Source organism: Acinonyx jubatus, chromosome A3 (assembly GCF_027475565.1).
Source record: "Acinonyx jubatus isolate Ajub_Pintada_27869175 chromosome A3, VMU_Ajub_asm_v1.0, whole genome shotgun sequence".
NCBI classification, from domain to species: Eukaryota; Metazoa; Chordata; class Mammalia; order Carnivora; family Felidae; genus Acinonyx; species Acinonyx jubatus.
Window position 1 is genome coordinate 113,281,216 of NC_069388.1, and position 21,886 is coordinate 113,303,101.

At 44.4% G+C, this 21,886-nt stretch overlaps 1 protein-coding gene across 2 annotated transcripts in view; it reads left to right on the plus strand.

Moving 5' to 3' along the window:
• Positions 1 to 4,512: 4,512 nt before the first annotated feature.
• The window catches only part of CAPN13 (calpain 13), an 80,845-nt gene continuing 63,471 nt past the window's right edge, over positions 4,513 to 21,886 (plus strand). For both annotated transcript variants that reach the window (XM_027077738.2, XM_053201046.1), the window contains exon 1: positions 4,513 to 4,899. The gene's annotated coding sequence lies outside the window, so the exon portion shown is untranslated. The remainder of the gene's footprint in view (positions 4,900 to 21,886) is intronic.

Below are 21,886 nucleotides of genomic sequence, written 5' to 3' on the forward strand. Positions count from 1 at the left end.
TTTCAATTAGTTTTCTTGTTATTATGTTGGAGGACAGATGGAGAAGCCCAGAAATCCATAGGAGGAAGCTGCACTTGTTAAACCTGACTCTGCGGGATCATTTTCTTAGACAGTCCCAAGGGTCTCTCCCATTGGGTGGGTCTGAGGTCCTCTTTTCAAGGCAACTGACTGAAAACTAAGTGGTCCCACTACAGCCCAATGTGAATTTGGTGATTCAGATCTGATGGATTCCTAGTCCCTGCAAGAACCTGCTTGTTGGTCCTTTATTCTGGGCACGCCCCCTGCTCCTCCCCAACATTTGCTCACCCCAGAGACTGGTCACCAACTTCCTTGGCAAGTGTGACATTTCCCCACCTGTGTACCAAATGCCCTTCCTCTGTCTTTAGGCCATTCTGCACTAATTTTGTGCACTTATTATTTTACTTGTCCCTACTCCACCCCATTTTCTTCCCTTCAGGAGAAAGGATAGGTTTTCCACAAGGCCCCGGCTTAGCTAAAGAATGAAAGTAGGCAATACAACTTACTCCAACCCTCCCTAACCCACCCCCATGTGTTGGCTCACCTAAGCCTTCTTGCCTCAAATTCCTGAGAACTTGTTTACAGGAGATGCAGTCAAAGAAGGAAGTAGCAAAGGCAGTCCTATCTCCCGTCTCCTCACCCATGTATAGTCCCAGAACAGTCCTGGTCTGTGCATCCTCCTCAAGCTGCAACGACAGTGCCCACCTTGGACTTTCACGGACCTGGGTGCTCACCAAAGGAGCTCACCCTGAGGGATGCTGGAACACTGAAGGAGGCATAGCAATCACCCAATAACCCTGCCCTGATGTGCACACACATCTCCCAGAGTGTTGTCTTCCTGCTCCTTCAGCACAATGGGACCTGGGCCTCTCCAGGCCCTCTCCAGCACAGCCACCACATCAGAAGGCAGGGAAGGGGTTCATTTTTTTTTTCAGCGCACCCATTACTAAGGTTTCCACATCAGTAGCAGAGCTCATTTCTCCTTGGCCAAATGCTTCTGTCTTTCTCAATTCAGCAACATGTGGCAACACCAGAAACAAATGTGTCATGCCAGTCTCTGTTGGTTTCTCCAGGCAATACTTAACCATGTGTTGACTGACTTGTTATTGAAACAGAACTTTAAGAAACAAGTGAAAATGAGTTCCTTTTCCCTCGCTGGTCTCTGGATGTTCCCTTTGTCAGCATCAGGCTGTCCTTTTCTGATCTGGGCTATCATCTGGTCCTTCCTCTACATGCCTCTGGTTTCCACCTGAGAAGTCCCCACTCTCTTCCAAACTAGCTCTCCTAAACTTCCACCAGCAGAGAACTATGTCTGCTTTTACTAAATCATGGCCCCCATTTAATGAACAGTTACTGTGTACCAGACTTAGCATGAAGCAATTTACCTGTCTTTGCTTTTTTCATCCTCAATGATGTCTGCTGAGTTAGATTCTATTATCTAGGCCATTTTGGAGTTGAGGAAGCAGGCTTAGAGTTAAGTATCTTCTCTAAAATTCCACAATCAGTAAGTGGTAGGGCAAGGACACTGTGATTTGAAAACTTGTGGGCTTATAATGCTTCTCTTGAAGATAATGCTGGATTTTTCACCTATTTCTCTGAGCCTAAGAATATGACTGGGGCAGTTCATAATCCATCCAGAACACAGTCCGTTGCACAGCAAACTCAAGCTAGGTGAGCCTCCGGCCACTTCATACTTTTTGGCACTAACACACATCAACTCACTTTGTTGACTTGATTTTTTCTACCCACAGAGGAATGTAAAGATAATGAAATCTGTCAGATGATCTTTTAACTATGTGGCAAACACTCTGAATGCCTGTTTGGCTTGCCACAACAGTCCCCTGGCATATTTTTCAGGGGCATTTGATTTAATCCCCTAAATCAATGCTGTATTTGTTTTCTTATTAAAAAAAAAAAACAACAGGATGGAACTTATCAAAATGAACAGGACTGCAGACAGTTTATCTTGGGGATATCCTGGAGGATTGTGATGGGTAAAGGTACAAAGGGGGCTCTGGGGTCCTGGTAATGCCCTTTCTCTTAACCTGGGTGCTAATAACATGGGTTTCATGTCATGAAACATTCATCAAGCTGTCCTCTGGGATTTGTACTCTCTCACCACTCTGACGCCTGCCTGGACCACCTCTACCACTCTCTTCTCTTGGTGGGGTCCTCTTCCATCTGTCCCTCCATAGGGGGCCTCCTGTGACTCCTCGATGGAGATGAGGTTTCCCTGCTTTAGGTTCTCGTAGATGTGCACACCCCCCTACCCCTCTGGTCACAAGTAAAATCCTCCAATTCATTTTGTGGCTACTGGTTTCATGTGTGTCTCTCTCACTAGACTCTAAGCAGCCAGGGCTTGCCATGTGCACTGGCTTTGCTGCTGTGTCTCCTGGACCTTGCATGGTGCCTGGAATGATGGTGGGGAGGGAAGTAGCCAGAGACCTAGAATAGAGAGGTAGAGGGAAGAAAGAGAGAAGGGAAGCAGCAGCAGAGGAGGGAGCCAGGAAGAACTGTGTGTCCCAGGAGCTGGTATCTTGAGGTGTCTCTAGACATTGGCCAGAGGGAGCACTCCGAAGTGTCTACGTGAATGAATGAGGATTCTCCAGAGAAACAAGTCATTCCAAGGGAGAGTAGACTCTCCATGGGCAAGACTAGTTCAAGGACTATGTAGCCTGGGTTCACAAAGCATGGAAGGAGACCCTGAGCCCAGTTTGTCTCAGATTTTCTCCTGGCTCAGAGGAGGTTGCAAAAAAGAGCAATTGCTCTGCCAGTTCTGTAGGACACTGAGAGCTGGAGGTGTCAGCCGCAGGGGTGTGGGCAGCAGCCTCAGGGATGGCCAGAACACCATGACACTGGCAGAGGAAGAGCGGGTGACTACAGCCCTGGGCTGATGGCTGCATTTCTTACGTCCAGTGGGCACTGGAGGCATAGCCCCGGTGGCCCAGGCATGAGCAGCTACAGCAGGGTCTGTGCACTCGGCAGTGATGGTGGAGGCATGGTTGGGCCTTGTGACACAGTGACCATCTCACGTCCTGTAGGCCATCCTGACTCCGTGCAAGAGGAGCTGGGGCCTACTTGGGGACCAAAGAACTGCATCTCAGAGCTGATGCCAACTGCTTTTCGTGGAAAGGATTTGAGGGGCATGACACACTTCCTTCTGCCCTGGAGGAAGACCAGCTAGAAAATTATGACTCGGGGTCACCCAGTTTAAATCCCCTGGATTTCTCTGAAACACACAAATCCCCGAGGGTTGGCTTCTAAAGAGCACATGTGAATGAGGAGAGAGAACACCAAAGAGCCAACAAAGCCCCAAAAGAAAACGGTCCCTTGGATTTGATACAAGTGTTCTTTCCAGAGCCCCACTCGCCCGTTCTCACAGCACAACTTGTCTCCTGGTACCGAGAACTCTCCTTTGGGAAACAGTTCCCCTTGTAACTCAATACTCCCAAAGAATGCCTCTGGGGCAACAGTGCCTGCTCTGAGGGGGTGGGGGACAACTATTTGATGACATGGGAGAAGACGAAATCATCATCAGTAAGCAGGAAAACTCCCAGTTATTTTTCTTTAGGCTCTGTCTCAAGATATGCTTATGTGAGAAGGGCCTTCTAAAGCATTTTCACACCATATTTTTGGAAACTATGGCTTTCAAATGTTTTTGATTGCATACCCTATTAGTAAAATCATGTTGCTCACACACACACAGATTGAGGTCTATTTATTCATTAATTATATTCATAAAATAGTGTGTTTATTACAGACTGTATTTATAGTGAAAGTTCTAGCAGAGTGTGTTCCCTGGGGTTCTGGTGTCCCTGTAAATAAATATGAGGGAAGCTAAGCAAGGGTCATAACCCTCACTTCACAGATTAGTCAACCAAGCTTCAGAAGGGAAAGGACTTGCCCAAGTCAGATAGCTAAGAATTGTGGAGTTTCCAGTCACCGGAGGGACCCCTCCACATCTACCTGGCTACTTCCCAGGGGCCACGGACTCAGCCACACTTTCCAGTGCTCTAATCTTCCTTCCGGGTTCTAAATCCCTCTGTTGCCTGCCATGACAGTTTGGGGATGCATCCAGTCACATCGGTTCCTGGTGATTTCCACATTTTTTCTTGCTTTCCCTACTTTACCATTCTCACCTACAACACAGGGTGAGCTGGGCTCTCGGGGTTCTGGAGTCAGGAAGCACCTTGACCCTTTCTCCCCAATCCATTAAGCAGTGATGATGCAGAGACCTTGCCCACGCCCAAGCGTTATTGTGTGCTGAGACCTATCTGGGGAAAGAAGATGGTCTCGCCAACAGAAAGCCCAGGTGATGTGATTTACTCTGAATGGGCCCTCTGGATGTACAACACCTGGCAACCGCACATCCTGTGTGAGAATGAGGCGCAAGGAGGGCTGCTTCCTGGAGCTTCTTAGCACTTCCTCTGTGCTTCAAGGGGGTTTCTGTAGAAACACCCATTTGATTCCTGTAGTGAAACAAGGAAACTGAAATATCTGGAAACAATGAGAGAAACACAATCCAGCAGCCAAGAAATAGTACCTTCAGCTGGGGGCTCCAGGAAGTGAGCCAGGATTGGGAGGAGACAGTCAGCTTGGGCCAAGAAGTGTCTGGAAGACTTTGCAGTTAAACTCACTGTCCTCCCTCCAGGAGGCCCTGAGGCTTGGTCCAGGAGACATTGTTTAACTAAGGTGGGGCACTACCTGGTGAGCGCATATAAGGAAGAGCCTGAGGGAAGAACCCGGAACTCTGGGACTCTGCCACAGGGCTGACTCACCTGCCACCCTCCTCTGCCACTCTCCATCCCACAAAACTGCTGCTGCTGAGCCAGTCCTGACCTGGAATACTGCTGACATCAGATGCGCTCATCTAGGAAACAGGTAGGTAGGGTGTGATTGGTGACCTCCCGGGGCTTTGGACCAAGGTGGTGGTCCAAACCTGAGTGAGCATATGAATTTCCCCAGAGAGCGTCTTAATTTTCAGATGCTGAGCCTCCCACCAGAGCAAATGGTCCAAGGTTAAGCTTTAAGGAAAACTGGGGCAAGGGATGAGTTGACTCCCTAAGAGAAGATCATCTCAGCTTTGCATATTTCCTACAATGACAGGATCTTTGCTTTTGTGCACAAGGGCAACGTTGACATTAAGGGATACTCTGATGGGAGGAATCCCATCACCTTTTCCACCCATGTTCAACTTCTGACACATAACACATGTTTAATATTTGCAGAAGGAAGGAATGGGGCCCAGACCTTGCGTTTTGTTTTCAAATGCTCTAGCTTAATAATTACAAGAACAAAGTTGAAAAATCTGGGTTAACCACAAGACTGATCACTTCAGAGATACAGGTGGTTCCTTCTACTCCAACAGCTGCTTCACAGTCCCTGCCTGTGCCTCTGTGGCTGCTAAGGTTGGGTCATCTTTGAGATGTGATTCTCTTCTTAGGGAGACTGAGTTCTAGCTGTTATGCTTGAACCCAACCTAACCAGAGTAAACAAAGACATTCTCCCTCTGGAGTTCTAGTTGGGTTATGACCTGCCAACTGCCCTGTTTGTCCTGGGAAAGAAACAGAACTTGGCTGACCCCCAGGTGGCATCATCTGGATAGTCATTGAGCACATTCTCTCGCATTGCCCCACCTGTATCCAGCTGGACCTAAACCGTGTTTTTGTGCGTGACACCTGTGGGAGGACACAATACTTAGCACATTGGGTGATGGGAACATAATCTACAAACATAATCTGTTTGTGTCTCTCTGATCCCTCCTTCCGAGAAGAGTCCTGATTCAGATTTGCATATAAAAGGCTCTGACTGGGGACAAAACAGGGAAACTGGTTAAGCTGAGTAAGCCTGCACTTTCAAAACCCAGAGCCTGGTTGGAAGCACTGTTTGGGGCCAGGCCACCCTGGGTTGAGTCTTGCTTCTGTCTTCATCCCCGAATTCTCAGGGGACTACTTCACTACCATGCACTGCTGTTTGCTTTGCAGGAACCGTTTGGAATAAAAAATTCTGTAATATCACGGGAGGCCACATCTGCTGGCCAGTCTGCAAAGCTAGTTCTCCCAATAAACAACCAGGAAAGCTTGGCCAAACCCTATTTCCTTATTTTAATAACTAAGATAGTTAACAAGGTGATCCCTAAGGGGCCTGGCAGGCCCTCCTGAACTGTGATGCTCCCCACCAAAAGGCAGCTGAAGATCCTCTCCTCCTGCTCAGAGACCATCTATTTAGCTAATAAACAAATGCCGGTCTTTAAGAGCCAGTGGAGGGGTGAGGAAGTGAAGGCTGATCCCACTGCCTCCCCCCTGCTGGGTATGGCAGATGCAAAAAGTGTCTTGTCCTGAGGTAGTGACCCAAGATGGGCTCCCTCGGAGTCCCTGGACTCTGGGGTTAACATCCTCGCGCTGCCAATACAGCCACAAGGGACCTTTAAAACTGAGACTGGCCAGGACCTTTGGTTAATTTTATGCTGAAATGATGGTCCCTCGGGCAGTACTCTGCCTCTGATCACTGGCTGGATCAGCTCTGCTGTGCCCGCCTCCCATACCTGTAGATCAGGCCTGACCAGGACCTCACGCAGCTCAGAGAAGGAGCCAGACTCCATCACGGCCCGTGGACCACAGCCCCTAGGGTTGTGTCTCCATCGGAAGTGACCACACATCTGCCTCTAGGAGATGCGGCCAGTGACCCACATCTGGATCAGTGCTGGAGGTAGGAGGGGTCCTAGGAATGTTTGCTCAGTTCTCCTCGCCAAACATCAAGTCTTGTCCCCAGTCCAGTCCTCACCCAGAAGTGACTGCCAGCCGCTGAGCTATGTCATTATGCCCCATCTCCAGGATCCCCAACCTCCTTTCAGGTACTAAAGTTGCCTGGGGGAGAAATTCAGAGGCATTCAGGGTGGGCTGGCTTCTAGGACGCTGGACTACCAGCCACAGCCCACCACTGCCCACCAAGGGCGCATTCCTTCAATTCCCAGCCTGTTCTGATCCAGCGCCCTGTCTCCCTCTGACACTGTCCGCAAACCCTCCTTTCTTCCTGTGACCATGTCACTTTCTCCAGATGAGCACAGGCCTCCCCATGGCTCCCTTGGGGCCTTGTCTGTTCTGGCACGAGGCCGCCAGGCCTAGGCAGCAGGAGGGAGGCTGAGCCTTCCTGAGGCAGTATCTGCTACCCGCCCACCCCCCACCTCCACCCTGCTCAGGCATCCGCCCAACCCAAGCTGAGGCTCTGCAGGCACAGTCCCTCTCCCACCTCCCTTCAGGGCCTCGAAGGCCTGCCTCGACCCTCTGCTCCTCTTCCTCCTTGTCTCCCCTTCCTACCCCAAAACCCCTCCAATGCTCTGGCTGCCTTCTTGCAATTTTTAAGGGCAGGGTGAGAAAGAATAAAGGAAGGTGTATGGGAACTCCCTGAGACCTGCTTTTCTCAGCTTCACTCACCTTTGCACACACATTTATACACACGCAAGCTCTAAGTTCATTTTCTTTTGTGGTGCTCTTTGACATACTTATTCAGGAGCTCTTTTTGAAAAACTTTTTTTTAATGTTTATTTATTGAGAGAGAGAGAGAGAGAGAAAGAGAATCCCAAACAGGCTCTGGGCTGTCAGTGCTGAGTCCCTCATCGGGCTCGATTTCACGAACAATGAGATCATGACCTGAGCCAAAATCGGGTTGGGTGCTTAACGACTAAGCCACTCAGGTGCCCTTCAAAAGACTTTTCCTCTCCCACTGGTCCATGCCCTGTCCCCAACCCCACAAGTGTGACCCCATCCACCTGGGTGGAACCCTGGTTTCAGAAAAGTCTCAGAGCAAGCAGCTTGGGACACACCATTGTCATACGTCCTGGAGCTGATTGGAAAAGGGAGTCTCTCCCTTAGGGTGCTTGGCTGCTGGTGCTACTGACCCTATCTCCCCACCACTGCCACCCCCCCACCACCACAGTGGGGAGCGGCCACTGGTGGAGCCAGCAGTAGGCTCCCAGTCCAGAGCTCTGGCCCATTGCTCCTGTGGCCTCCATGGGCCTGAGATGCCCAGGAATGCCAGATGTGCACTGGGACATCTGAGGTCCAGCTGCTGGCATCCCTGTGTGGTGGCCAGAGGCAGTGCCCCGGAACTTGCTCTATGGGCCTGTTGTCGCAGGAGGGGACTTCAGAGCACTCCCTTGGGAGTCTCCATTACTGCATCTGTTTTATTTGCATCTGAGGAGGAAAAAACAGGCAGGATGCGTGGGCTCCATTTCAGCAACCCAGGATGCTGGGCTGGCGTGAGAAGGACTTTAAGTAGTAGGTTCTGTCCTTCCTTGCACTCCCCTTCTCCCTCAGGATCTCGACCCTCACCCACCTGCTGTCTCTGTCTTTCTGTATCCCTGCCCCCCTCTCCTCTCACTTTGTCTCCTTCCCATCCATTTCCTTCTCTTTGTTCTCCTCTGCTGCAAGATAGGCCAAAAGGAAATCATTTAAGAATACATTGATTATCTAAATGTAGAACCAATTTCCGAAGAAACTTAAAAAAAGAGAAAAGGCCCTAACCCCAGTGTGCGCAGTCCTTGGCACACCCTCTCTGGTTCATGCCTCTGGGAGGTAAGCCCTGGGGGGGCTGGGCTCCCTGGGTGGGGAGATGGGTCAGAAATAGCTCCTCATGGTTTCTGAGAGCCAGCAAGGAAACAGGGACTTCAGTCCTACAACCATCAGCACATGAATTCTGCTGGTAACTGTGGTCAGCTTGGAAGAGAAGCCTGAACATTAGATGAGAACACAGCAGGCTGATGCCTGGATTTCAGGCTTGTGAGATTCTGAGCACAGAACCCACGCACATAATTCCAGGCTTCTGAACCTACAGGATTGTGAGATAACAAATGCGTGTGATTTCAAACCACTGTGTTTGTAATCTGTTGAAGAACGAATTCAGATGCTTTAAAAAAAGGGGGGGGGGCCTGGGTGGCTCAGTCGGTTAAGCGGCCAACTTCGGCTCAAGTCACGATCTCGCTTTCTGTGAGTTCGAGCCCCGCGTCAGGCTTTGTGCTGACAGCTCAGAGCCTGGAGCCTGTTTCAGATTCTGTGTCTCCCTCTCTCTGACCCTCCCCTGTTCATGCTCTGTTTCTCCCTGTCTCAAAAATAAATAAAATGTTAAAAAAAAAAAAGAAGAAATTGCACCTCTTAAAGACCCAGATTATAATTTGATACATGACAGTCCCCAGTGTCCTAACACCCCCTAATTTGCTTAAGAAGGAGCTGGAATTAGCTAAGTAGAAAGTATCTTCTCTTTATGGGTGGAAAAAAAAATCCACACCCAGAAATCCCACGATCATACCAAATATGACATCGTGTTTCTGGGGCACATATAGAACCCAGAAGGAATGCTCTGCCTTGTCCTCAGAATATATGGCCAGTCTGCTAGGGAATTTTCTAGGCTTGTTTTGTGATTAAATGACACGTATCAGAGAACTTGGGGGATGGGAAGGAGTATCTTTTTATGCAAAGGCAAGTTTCTTTTTTTATGTTCACACATGACAAACCCAATTTAACTGAAAGGGATAATATATTCAGTGGGTTCCGATTTCATTGTCTGCCCACCAATATCAGTTAGGGAACCCACGTTTTCTGTTCCAGAAACACACAACATAACAGTTGAAAAGCACCTAAAAGGAAGTCCAGCCTTTTGAGTGTTCCAAAGGCAAGAGGAGGGGACAGCTTGCCCACAGCTCACAGCCTCAGCAGAGTGGCACAGACTCCCTTCTGCCTGGACAGCAGTCGTTTTGTTACCCCCACAGAAGCTCCTGGTGGTGGTGGGGGTGGGGGAGGGACCCAGCAGCTGAGGTCTCTGAGCCTGTGAGACCCTGGGTGTCAGAAGAGGCTGGGTCTACATGTTGAGGGCACCAGGGAGCAAAGAGGATGGGGCTACACCTCTATGGACCACAGAGCTATTTTGGTGCTGTCTCTCTCCCCCTCTTCCTCGCCAGACTGTGCTCTCCTTGGCAGTTGGTCAGCCCTGATGCTGAACCCAGAGTTCCTGGAAGGCAACGGAGAGTTCGAGCACTTTCTTCTCTGGTAACTGTTCCAGGTCTGGGAGCTTTCTAAATCTACAGCCATGCTAGAGCCTTCTTGCGTTTCTCTGGCTCCTGTGGCCCTTCGTGGGTAATGACCTCAGACCCCTCTCAGCCCTAATGAAACAGAAAAGATGCCCCTTGGTGGGGACAGTGACATACTCTGCTTGCGGGCCCGGTTGCCAGCCTTGAAGCTGGCAGCTGGATAGGAATCTCCTCCCAATGCGGGCAAAACTTCTCTTCCTTGGTCTTAAGCCTCAGTTTCTCCTGCATAGGGAGCCCACATAGTCTTCTTCTGAGGCCTGCCTTTCCAGGGGCCACACACCCCACTCCCAGCTTTCAGGCCACAAAGGCAAGGAAACTCAGATGATTCTGAAGTCAGGGAGTGACCCAGCAGAAGCACTGGTGTGGGTGTTAAGTATCTTTTTAAAACCTATAATTTATGTTCACTTTCACCTTCACACTACCTCCTACTAGGTCTCCTTGAGAAATAGTCCTGGGCCTTCCCTACTCCCAGCTGATTTGTATATGCACAAAATTTTCCTTTTCTCTCTACCCCTCCCCTCCCCCTCCTTCTCTTCCCCTCGGTTTCTCCCTGCCTCTTGTCTCCCTCTCCTTCTCCCCCTTCTCTCTCCCCCTTCGTCTCGCATAGTCTATCTACCTCTCCCTCCTTTCACCCTGCTCTCTCTCCAAAGCCCTGAAGTGTGCCTAGGTGTCATAGAGCTGAAAGTGGTTTGCACGGGGCTTTTTTCCGCCAGAGAGCAGTTAAGTGCCTTATTTTCTCCACTCGGGTGGCTAAATTATTCTCAATGTGTTAAACAGTGTAATTAAACACATACACACGCGAGTGCACAGGGCCCCTTCCCCCACCCTTCTTCTTGCTCCTTGTCAGCAGAGAGAGTGTCAGCCCCAGCCTTCAAGCTCTGTTAGTTTTAATTTGAGTTGTGGAATTAGTAATGGGTTTTGCTGGAACACTGTTGTGGGAAATAGATCGCTCCTCGTGCAGGGTTTGGGCACCATTTCAAACGAGTATTTGTTAAGGGGAAAACCATCCCTTGTCGTGTTCCGCTACATTACATCAGATTTATTTCCATTGTTCTGAAAAACACCAGCCAGGAGAGAGCTGTGTGCATCACTCCCGGGCAGGGAACAATTGAACTCGGGGCTTCCCGTTTCTTAGCTGATTGAAAACAAAACGGACACGGAATCACCCAATCACCCTTTGTTGCTGGGACATGCTAAGCTCCTCCTGGAGGCAAGCCCTGCACCTGTCACTGTAAAGCCTGCAGAGCTGCTGGCGGAAAGTGACTGGATGATTTGGTGGCAAAACTTGGATGTTGAGGAAAAGCAGTAGAACCCCTGCAGGTCAAAGTTCTTGACAGGATCTGTCCAATGCAAGGATTCTTCTGCACCACCACCACCCCCCCACCCCCCCCACCCCCGCTTTTAAGCTTATCCGATCTCAGCTTGACTATCACCACTGGAGAGCGCACATGGTCATCCATGCCATTAGCAGATCTTTTCTTCGTCACTGTTCACCAAGGCAGCCACTAGCAAGTGTAGATCTTTAAATTTAGATGTAAGTTAATTAAAATAAAATAAAATTTAAAATTCAGTTCCTTAGTGGCACTTGCTGTATTTCAAGTGCTCATTAGCTACATGTGCTAGGCTATTGGACACCACTCTGGGGATCCGGAGAAAACTACTGTTGGGCGTCAGGAGGCAACCGGCTAATGCCTGGCCTGCCCATTGCCTGTTACAGGGCTCAGGTTCATGGATAGGGTAGTGGGCACCTGAGGAGATCCTGACAGCGTGATCATCAGGAGACCTACCACACAGCTCTTACTTCCCACACAGAGCCCTTAATAAGAATGATGGTATTTGGGGCATCTGGGTGGCTCAGTCAGTTGAGTGTCCAACTTCGGCTCAGGGCATGATCTCACAGTTTGTGAGTTCCAGCCCTACATCGGGCTCTGTGTTGACAGCTCAGAGCCTGGGGTCTGCTTCAGATTCTGTGTCTTCCTCTCTTTCTGCCCCTCCCCTGCTCGCACTCTCTCTCTCTCAAAAATAAACATTAAAAAAATTTTTTTTAAAAAGAATGTTGGTATTTAATACCTACCTCATGCTCTGAGGCTGGTTTTATTACCACCACCTCCAGCCCATTTTATTTGTAAGTAAAGGAGGCTCAGATAGTAAGAACATTGATCAAGATCAGTCAGTCACTAAGCGATATCTGAAGTCAAACTAAAGTTTCAAGTTTCAAGCTGATCCCACATGCTCTTGACCACCATCTCATGGGTCTTTTTTTTTTTTTTTAATTTTTAAAAGGTCAAGGCAAAACCCAGTTTTCTGAATAGGAACATAACCCTGGTGAGGTCGAACAAACAGCAACAGGGAGCTTGATTTTTGTGGGACCAGGGGTGGCTGAATCTGTGCTCTCTCAGACCAGGATTATTCTGGAGGGCTGGGAACAGAACTTCTGGGCTGGGTCTGACAGTCCCTGTAAGTCCCTCAGTCTTTCTCCCAGTGAACACATCTAGATCTCCCACTTCCCAGGAAGTGATCTCTAGGTTCCTTGTGTGTTTAGGTGATGGCATTCTTGTGCCATTAGAAAAAAAATCCCTGTCTTTTCCAAGCAGGTATAACTGCACTGGGAAACCCTGCCTGCAAGCAAAGGGCTCTGTTCTGGCCAGGTGCCCTGTGCTAGCTACCCTAACACCCTGCTTTGGCTACCATTAAGGGTACACCATTGCTGTGCTGCTTGAAATGTAACCCCCACCCCCGGAACTGAACACAGTGGACTGGATGTCCACCACGGGTCAAGAGCAACTTTGTACAGGACCAGAGCTCCCATGGTGTCTACAGCAGTGCCTTCCTGCTGTGGCAGCAGCTCATGGCAGGCACGTCTTTCACCACATTGCCTCATTCACAATAGGAAGCCAAGTAAGCCGTACAAAATCTTTTCAAAATGAAACTGAGCCAAGGCAAATCCCACTCACTATTTACTTGCACAGTTAACTTTTAAATGAGAAGACAGATTTGCAGTTTCCCTGGGTAACTTCCATGTTCTCAGCTTGGAGGTCCTTTAGAATTTTAAATCTGCCATCTGCTTGGATAATTGTTCTTCCTTTATATCATTAAAATGATGGAAAAGTTGAAAAGTATCTTCATTTTCATGCCAACATCTTCATCCAGGATTAAGATACAAATGTTAAACAGGACAGGACAAGGGACAGAGTTCTGTGATTATCACAGTACAATGATTTTGAGATAATCCAGAATTATTCATCCATAATTTCTGGCTCAAATTGTGACTTCTGCATACTCTCCTGTGTTATACTACACTGTATTTCTGGACCATACAATACTACAGGATACAACCAACCCAGTCTTGCAGTCGAGTTTGTTTTTGCCACCTTATATAAATACAGGGAAGAAAGAGAAATTTTATCAAATACTTTTTAAAAAATCAAGGTGTGTTCTCTCTATATCTCAACTCACATGACCACACGTATGTGGCATTCTTCTGTTCCTCTAAAGAAGGAACTTTATTTTTGGAAGGGAAAAAAGAAAAAGAGGGAAAGTTATGTAATTGGTTTTGATAAGGTGATCTTTGCTTCTAGAAACCTGAGCATCATTTCCTAAGTAGTCAAAGTGTTTCTTTGCAAGTCCATTTCAGAATGTTGCTGTGAATATTGTATTTTTTAAACATATTATTATAGAATTATACAAAAAAATTTAGGGGCGCCTGGGTGGCTCAGTCGGCTGAGCATCCGACTTTAGCTCAGGTCATGATCTCCCAGTTCATGCGTTCGGGCCCCACTTCGGGTTCTGTGCTGACAGCTCAGAACCTGGAGCCTGCTTCGTATTCTGTGTCTCCCTCTCTCTGCCTCTCCCTTGCTCGTGCTCTGTCTCTCTGTCTCTGTTTCTCTCTCAATAAAATATTAAAAAAATTTTTTTTTAATTTAAATCCATGCTTTAAGGGAATGAATGTGTTAATTGCAAACAAACTTCCTGTTTTATTTTTTTTAACATTTATTACTGAGAGAGAAACAGTGTATGAGCATGGGAGGGGCAGAGAGAGGGGGAGACACGGAGTGTGAAGCAGGCTCCAGGCTCTGAGCTGTCAGCACAGAGCCCAACGCAGGACTCTAATTCACAAACCCTGAGATCATGACCTGAAGCGAAGTCAGTTGCTCAACCAACTGAGCCACCCAAGCACCCCTAAACTTCCTGTTTTAAAAGAGAGACTCTCTCCCAAAGTTTCTTATATTAAGTTCCCATAAGTATTAACATTTGGCTCAATTTATAAAAATTAAATTTCTAAGCAAATAGTCGTAACACATTTATTTATATTTGTATAAAGTGAAGAGTATCTGTGTTCATCAAAAGACACAGTAAAGGAAGTAAAAAGATAAGCCACCAACTGGGAGAAGATATTTGCAACACATGTGACCAAGAAAAGATGACTATCCAAAGTAAATAAAGAATTCCTACAAATCACGAAGAAAAAGACAACGCAGTCGACAAATGGGCATAAGATATGAATATTCATTTCACATAAGAGGGAATGTGAATGAAGAATAAACATATTGAAAGATGCTCAGTCTCACCAGTAAGCAGGGAAACAGAAATTAAGACTGCAAGGAGTTGGCATTTTACTCCCATCAGATGGGTACAAATAAGACATTTGCCAAAAACGAGTGCTAGTGAGGAGACTGAGTGATGGGAACTCTTTTACATTGCTGGTGAGATTATAAATTGGTACAACCTTGGAAAATAATGTGGTATATTCAGTGAGGTTGAATATATGCACAGACAAACCCATAAATTCCACTCAGTGGTCCTACCGTGTCACATACGAACCAATAGCGTGCGAACGTTTTCGTTGTTTGATCTCCCTAAGGACACATAGGATGGTCAGCATTTGAAATTTTAGCCTTTCTAATGAGTGTGTGGTGTCTATCTCGTTGTAGTAATAATTTGCATATCCTTGATGACTTAAGATGTAAAGCATTTTTTCATGTCGGTAATTGCCTATTTTTGTTTTTTGGGAAAATGTTTGGATTTTTGACCATTTTTAAAGGGTTCTTTTCCTCTTACTGATTTAAAAGAGTTCTTTGTATATTCTGGGTTATGAGTCATTTGCCTGATACGTATGTCACACATATTTTTTCTTAGCCTGTGGTTTGCATTTTTGTTTTCTTAATGGTGTCTTTCACGCTTTGGAAAAAGTCTAACTGGTGCATTTTTTTTTTCCTTGTAAGGCTCATCTTTTCGTGGTCTGTCACTGACATATTTTCCAACCCTTAAGTTTGCAAACATTTTTCCTGTGTCTTCCTCTATGCAAGTATTCTGTTTTCTTCTAATGCAATTTGAAAATTTTTTTTGTTTATTCATTTTGAGAGAGAGAGCATGAGCGTGCGTGCGCGCACACAAACACACACACACACACACAAACACACACACACACACACACACACACACACACACACACACACACACGCTGGGGAGGGGCACAGAGAAGGAGACAGAATCCCAAGCAGGCTCCGCACCTGCAGGGCAGAGCCCAAGGCCAGGTTCGAAATCATGAATAGTGAGATCATGACCTGAGCAGAGATCAAGAGTCAAGCACTTAACTGACTGCGCCACCCAGGCACCCCAAAAGTGTTATAATTTTAAGTTTTATCTTTATGTTTGTGATTACTTTGATTCCCATATGGATATCCAATTGATCCAGCATCATTTTTTTTTAAAGGTGTTTCTATGTCCATTTAATCTTTGGAAACTTTGGAAAATTGGAAACTTTGTCAAAAAAATAATTGACAATTTATGTTGTGGTCTGTTTCTGGATTCTCCACTCTGCACCATTGGTTTATCTAATTGTCCATCTTTTTGCCAGCTGAAGGTGGGTTGGCTAACTTTTAAAAAAAAATATATATTTCTTTTAAAAAAAATTCTTTGGTTATTCTAGGTCCTTTGAATTTAAGTGTAAATTTTAGAGTAAGCTTATCCATTTCTTTAATAAAAAAGCATTCTACAATTTCAGTTGGGATTGTATTGAATCTGTAGATACATTTGGAGAGAATTGCCATCTTGGCAATACTGAGGCTTCCAATTAATGAACCCAATACATCTCCCCATTTATTTAGGTCTTCTTTAATTTTTCTTAGCAATGATTTATAGTTTTTGATGCAGACAGCTTGGATGTCTTTAGTTAGATATTTTTCCAAGTATTTTTAATAGAATGCTATTGTTTTCCTATTGCCTACTGCTAGAATATAATAACTAATTTTTTTATATTAACCTTGTATCTTGCTAAATTCAATCATTAATTCTGTTAGTTATTTTGTAGATTTCCTAGAATTTTCTACAATCAAAATATCAAATAAGGACCATTTTTCCTCCTGATTTTTTTTTTCCTTTTCTTAATGAGCTGGCTAGGACCTCCAATACAGTGTTAAGTAAAAATGATTATTATGAATGCTAAAAAAAAAAAAAAATGGTGTCAGGGGCACCTGGTTGGCTCAGTTGGTTGGGCTTCTGGCTTTGGCTCAGGTCATGATCTCATGGTTGAGGGGTTCGAGCCTCGCTTCGGGATCTGTGCTAGCAGTGAGGAGCCTGCTCAGGATTTTCTCTTTCTCTCCTTCTCTTTCTCGTTGCCCCTCCCCTGCTTGCACTTTCTCTCTCAAAATAAACAAATAAACTTTAAAATTTTTAAAAGAAAGAAAGAAAAAACATGACAATGGCATTCTTGCCTTAACTATGATCATAATTGGGAAAAATACTCTTCTGTCACTATGATTTTAGCTGTAGATTTTTATAGATGCCCTTCATTAGTCTGAGAATGTTTTTACTTTTTCTAGGTAACTCTCCTTTGAGAGTTTTTATCATAAATATATGTTGAATTTTGTAAAATAATTTTAATTATTGGTTTTCTTTTTAGCCTTTTAAAATGGTTAATTACAATGATTTTTTTTTTTTTAGCATGAAACCAACCTTACATTCCTGAAATAAATCTCACTCAGCCTTGATGTACTATTCTTTCTCTTTTCTTTTTTACATTGTTGGATTTGATTTGATGAAATTTTGTGAAGGATCTTTGCTGTCTCTGTTCATGAGGGATAGTGATCCATAATTTTTTTGGGGGGTGTGGGTTCTTTGGCGAGGCTTTGTTATTAGTCTCCTGTTGACCTGATAAAGTAAGTTCAGCAGTGTTTCCCATCTGTAATTTCTGAAGAACTTTGTGCAAGATGGGTGCTATTTTGACCTGGAAAGTGTAAGAGAATTTACCAGTGAAACCATCTGGGTCTGGGAATTTCTCTGGGGGAAGCTTTTGTTAACAAATTCAATTTCTTGGTTAGATATAGGGTTATTCAAATTTTGTTTCTTCTTGGGTCAACTCTGATACCTTGTAATTTTCAAGAAATTCATCCATTTCACATCACAGCAAATTTTTTCACATTAGTTTCTTTGTAGTAGTAGCCTCTTATGAACTCTTTAATATTTATTGGATTTATGATGATAAACCCTTTATCAATGATGATATTGGTGACTTGTCTTCCCACTCTTTTGTCCTCAACTTGTTTGATTCTGGATTTATTTATTTTGTTGGTCTTCTCAAAGGAAAAGTTTCACTTTGCTAATTTTCTCTACTGTTTTTCTCTTTTATGAATTTGTGCTCTTGTCTGTATTATTTACTTCCTTCTACGTCTGTGGGTTTTCTTATTGCCATCATGATATCATCTTGGACTCATAAATTATTTAGAAGTGTGTTTAATTCCAGGTATTTGGGGGTTTCCTAACTATCTTATTGGTACTAACTTAAAATTTTAATTGTGTCATGGTTAGAGAATATTCTGTGTAATTCACTCCTTGGAATACATGGTTTTATGGCCCCGTGTATTTTCTGTTTTGGTGAATACATTTCATATATTTGAAAAGAATGTATACTCTGAATTTTTAGATGTAGTACAGTGTATGTGCCAATAAAATCAAAGCGATTAACAGTGTCATCCATATCTTTTATGTTTTCACGGATTTTTAAAATTTTTGTTTAGTTGCCCTATTAGTTGCTAAACTATGAGTGCTAAATTCTACTATCATTGTGGAATTAGTTATTTCTCACTTTAATTCTGTTAAGTTTTGGTTCATGTATTTTCTGGTTGTATTATTAGGTGCCTACACATTAATGATTTTATTTCTTCCTGATCAATTTTTGCCAATATTAAATGCCCCACTTCACTCCTGGCAATACCGTTTACTATGAAGTCTGTTTGGTAAATCTATTAATATGCACCTCAGCCTTCTTATGCTTACTGTTTTTATGGCATAATTCTTTTCATCCATTTACTATCAAATTATCTGGTCTTTTTATTTAAAGTGTGTCTCACAGGCAGCATATAACTGAGTTTTGCTTTTTTATCTCCTTTGTGAATCTCTGCCTTTTAACTAAAGTTAACATGTAATTATTGATATACTTGGATTTGTCTATTTTTTGTATGTTTATCCACTGTTCCCTCTTTATTGATTTTTTTTGATTACTTGAATATGCATGTTTTAGTATCACATTTTATCTTATCTATTGTCTTTTGGGGGGTGCTATATCTCTTTTTATTTTCTTAGTGGTTATATAGGGATTATAATACACTTACTCAATCTTCATGATTCTATTGCACCACTTCATGTAAAATAGAACACTTGCAGCCATGTGACTAGCTTTACTTCCCTTCTACTGTTCCTTATGTTACAGTCATATGAATGATATCCAAATACTTTGAAGCATCTCCAGACAATGTTTTCATTTTTGCTTTAAACACATATATGTATTTTAAAGAATAAGAGGAAAAAAACAGTCTTGCATATTTACTCATATATTTACCATATGCCATTCTTGAAAATTCAGTTTTCCCTGTTATTATTGCCTATTAAATTGAAGAACTTCCTTCATCATTCCTTCTGGAGCATTGTCTTTGGATGATTAATTCCCTTAGTTTTTGTTCATCTGAAATCTCTTTATTTCACTATGATTCCTGATATGTATTTTCACTGGACACAGAATTCTGTGCTAACATCTCTTTCTTTCAGCAACTTTAAAGTTATTCTACTGTTTTCCATCCTCCATGGCTTCTTGTGACAAATCTGGAGTCCTTTGCATCATTATTCCCTTCAATTTCATGTGTCATTTTTCTCTAGCTCTTTCAAACATTTTTTATCTTTAGTTTCCAACAGCTTGATTATGATGTGTCTAGTCCTGGTTTTCTTGACTTTTCAAGCTTCTTGGATTCAAAAGTTTGTCTCCAAACTGGGGAAGAGTTTGACCATTTCTACAAAAAACTTTTTCTGCTCTACTATCTTGATTCTCTCCTCCCGGGCCTCCAATTACACATAAGTCACAGCTTTTGGTATTGTATCACATGTCCATCTGAGGCTCTGTTCTTATTCTTTTGTGTCCTATTATAATTTTCTGGAGAACATGGATTTAAAAAAGAAAGCAGGAATCGACCCAATTAAATTCAGACTATGCATCCAAGACCACCTTCTATGAGGTGCTAAGTGCTTAGAAAACTTTCTCAGCATCTTGTGGCTAATAAGGGGCAGAATGAGGACTTGAGTTGGAATCTTCTGAAGTCATTTAACTTTGGGGCTTCTTTCTTTTTTCTGAAGTCATTTAACTTTTTGCATCTTTCCTATGTATTAATAGGAATTTTCCAACAAAAGGACTTGCAGGGTGCCTGGTGGCTCAGTTGGTTAAGCATCCAACTTCGGTTTAGGTCATGATCTCGCAGTTTGTGAGTTCAAGTCCTGCGTCGGGCTCTGTGCTGACAGCTCAAAGCCTGGAGCCTGCTTCGGATTCTGTGTCTCCCTCTCTCTCTGCCCCTCCCCCACTTGTGCTTTGTCTCTCTCTGTCTCTCAAAAATGAATAAATGTAAAAACTTTTTTTTTAAAAAGACTTGCTGGTTATGTATGTATAAAATCCTGAAGACAAGCTTAAATAAGTGTTTTTGTCGTTGTTTTTTATTGAACAGTTCTTTGAAGAAGCTTTTGTGAATCTCCATGAGGACTACTGGACTTGAAATATTTTCCAAACCATATGACCTCTGAATCTGTTCTCTGTGGAGGCTTCTGCTCCACCAAACACACTTAAAAATAGCTACTATGTGGCATTCATTCCACCAACACTTAACAAGAATTTTATAGAATACCCACTATGTGCCAGACCTGGCACTAGGTGCTGGCAGACCAAAGATACTATCATCTAAGACATTTTTGCCATTCAGGAGCCCTTATTGTCTTTCCACGAAATTGAATAATGTTTATACACTCGGTGCTGTTGGGTCATTTTCACTTGTGTTTACCGGCATCCTTCACCTATTCTCTGATATGCCCCCTTTCCTCTTTGCTTGCACACTGCCTAAAATGTGTTCCCAGGGGCAGAGAGTTGTTAAGACAGCCTGGGGTTAGTCACAGCTATGGACTGAATTGTGTTCCCCCCAAATTCATATATTGAAGCCCTAACCCCCACTGTGACTATTTCTAGAGATAGAACCTTTAAGGAGATGATTAAGGGTAAGTGAAGTCATAAGCAGAAGGCCCTACTCCAATAGGACTGTGGCCTTATAAGACAAGAGGGAGAGCGCACACTCTCTCTCTGTCATGTGAGGACACATCAAAAAGGTGGTTGTCTATAAGGCAGAAAGAGAGTCCTCACCAGAACCTGACTGTGTTGGCATCGTGGTCTTAGACTTTCAGCCTCCACAATTGTGAGGAAATAAATGTCTATTGCTTAAGCTCCCACTCTGCAGGATTTTGTTGCATGCTCGACAGACTAACACAGTAACCCAATTCAGCAGAAGACACAACAGGGACTGAGTGAAACTTACTTCATAGACACTGAGGGGAGCAGACCAGGTTTTATAGCCACCAACTGCATCTCTTGCCTGCTTCTCACTCTAGTTCTGAACTTAATCCATTAGTTCACCATCTCTCTCATTAAGAACCTTATATAAACTCTTTTTGCCATTTTCCCACCTCCTGTGCCATTTTTCTTGCTAGACTCAAGAGATAAACCAGAGGTAAGACAGTTTTATCCTGACTGGCAGGTAGAACTTCTATCCCTCCCTCTCTCTTTTTTTTAATTAAGCCAGCTGAGTCTTCTGCCTTTATTTACCTTTCACAGTGAAGCAAGATGGAAAAATAAAAGAAATAAGCCAAAAAATCCCTCCCTAAAATGACAGGTAGGAGAGAGAGTTGGTTGGCTTTTTCTGCTGCACACAAAGTGAAATGTCAAGTTCTGTAGACCCTTCCTGCTTGAGAAAATGAGAGCAGGCTGTTCCCTGGAAAAGCCATAAGCAACCCAGGGGGTAACACAGTGAACCTGATAGGTCTGAGGTCTGTGCATGGAGGAGGGAGCCTCTCTCTCCTGCCTGCCTGCTTTCTCTTTTTCCCATCAAAGTTCTCTTCTCTCCCAGAGCAGCGGACCACCTCCTCCACCAGCAGACAGCCAGGCCTGCCGCCTGTCCCCCAGAGTCTTTCTTTTCCTTCTTGGGCTCTCAGTGGGTGCAGAGAAGTAGCAAAGCTAAGCACTTGTGTGTGATGCCTCACCCCTACAAGCTCCTCTGAGATTAGATGTCATTAATAAGAGCAAGTTCTCATCTCTGAAGGTGTGGGGCTCTCTGCACAGTACTTTTCATAATCAAAATTATCATCATAATCATGCTAATAACCACTATTTATTGACCACTTTCTGTTTACCAGCCACAGTGCTAAGTACTTGACAAGCCCAGATTCATCTGAGCCTTAAAACAATTCTGTAACAGGCACATTATTGTC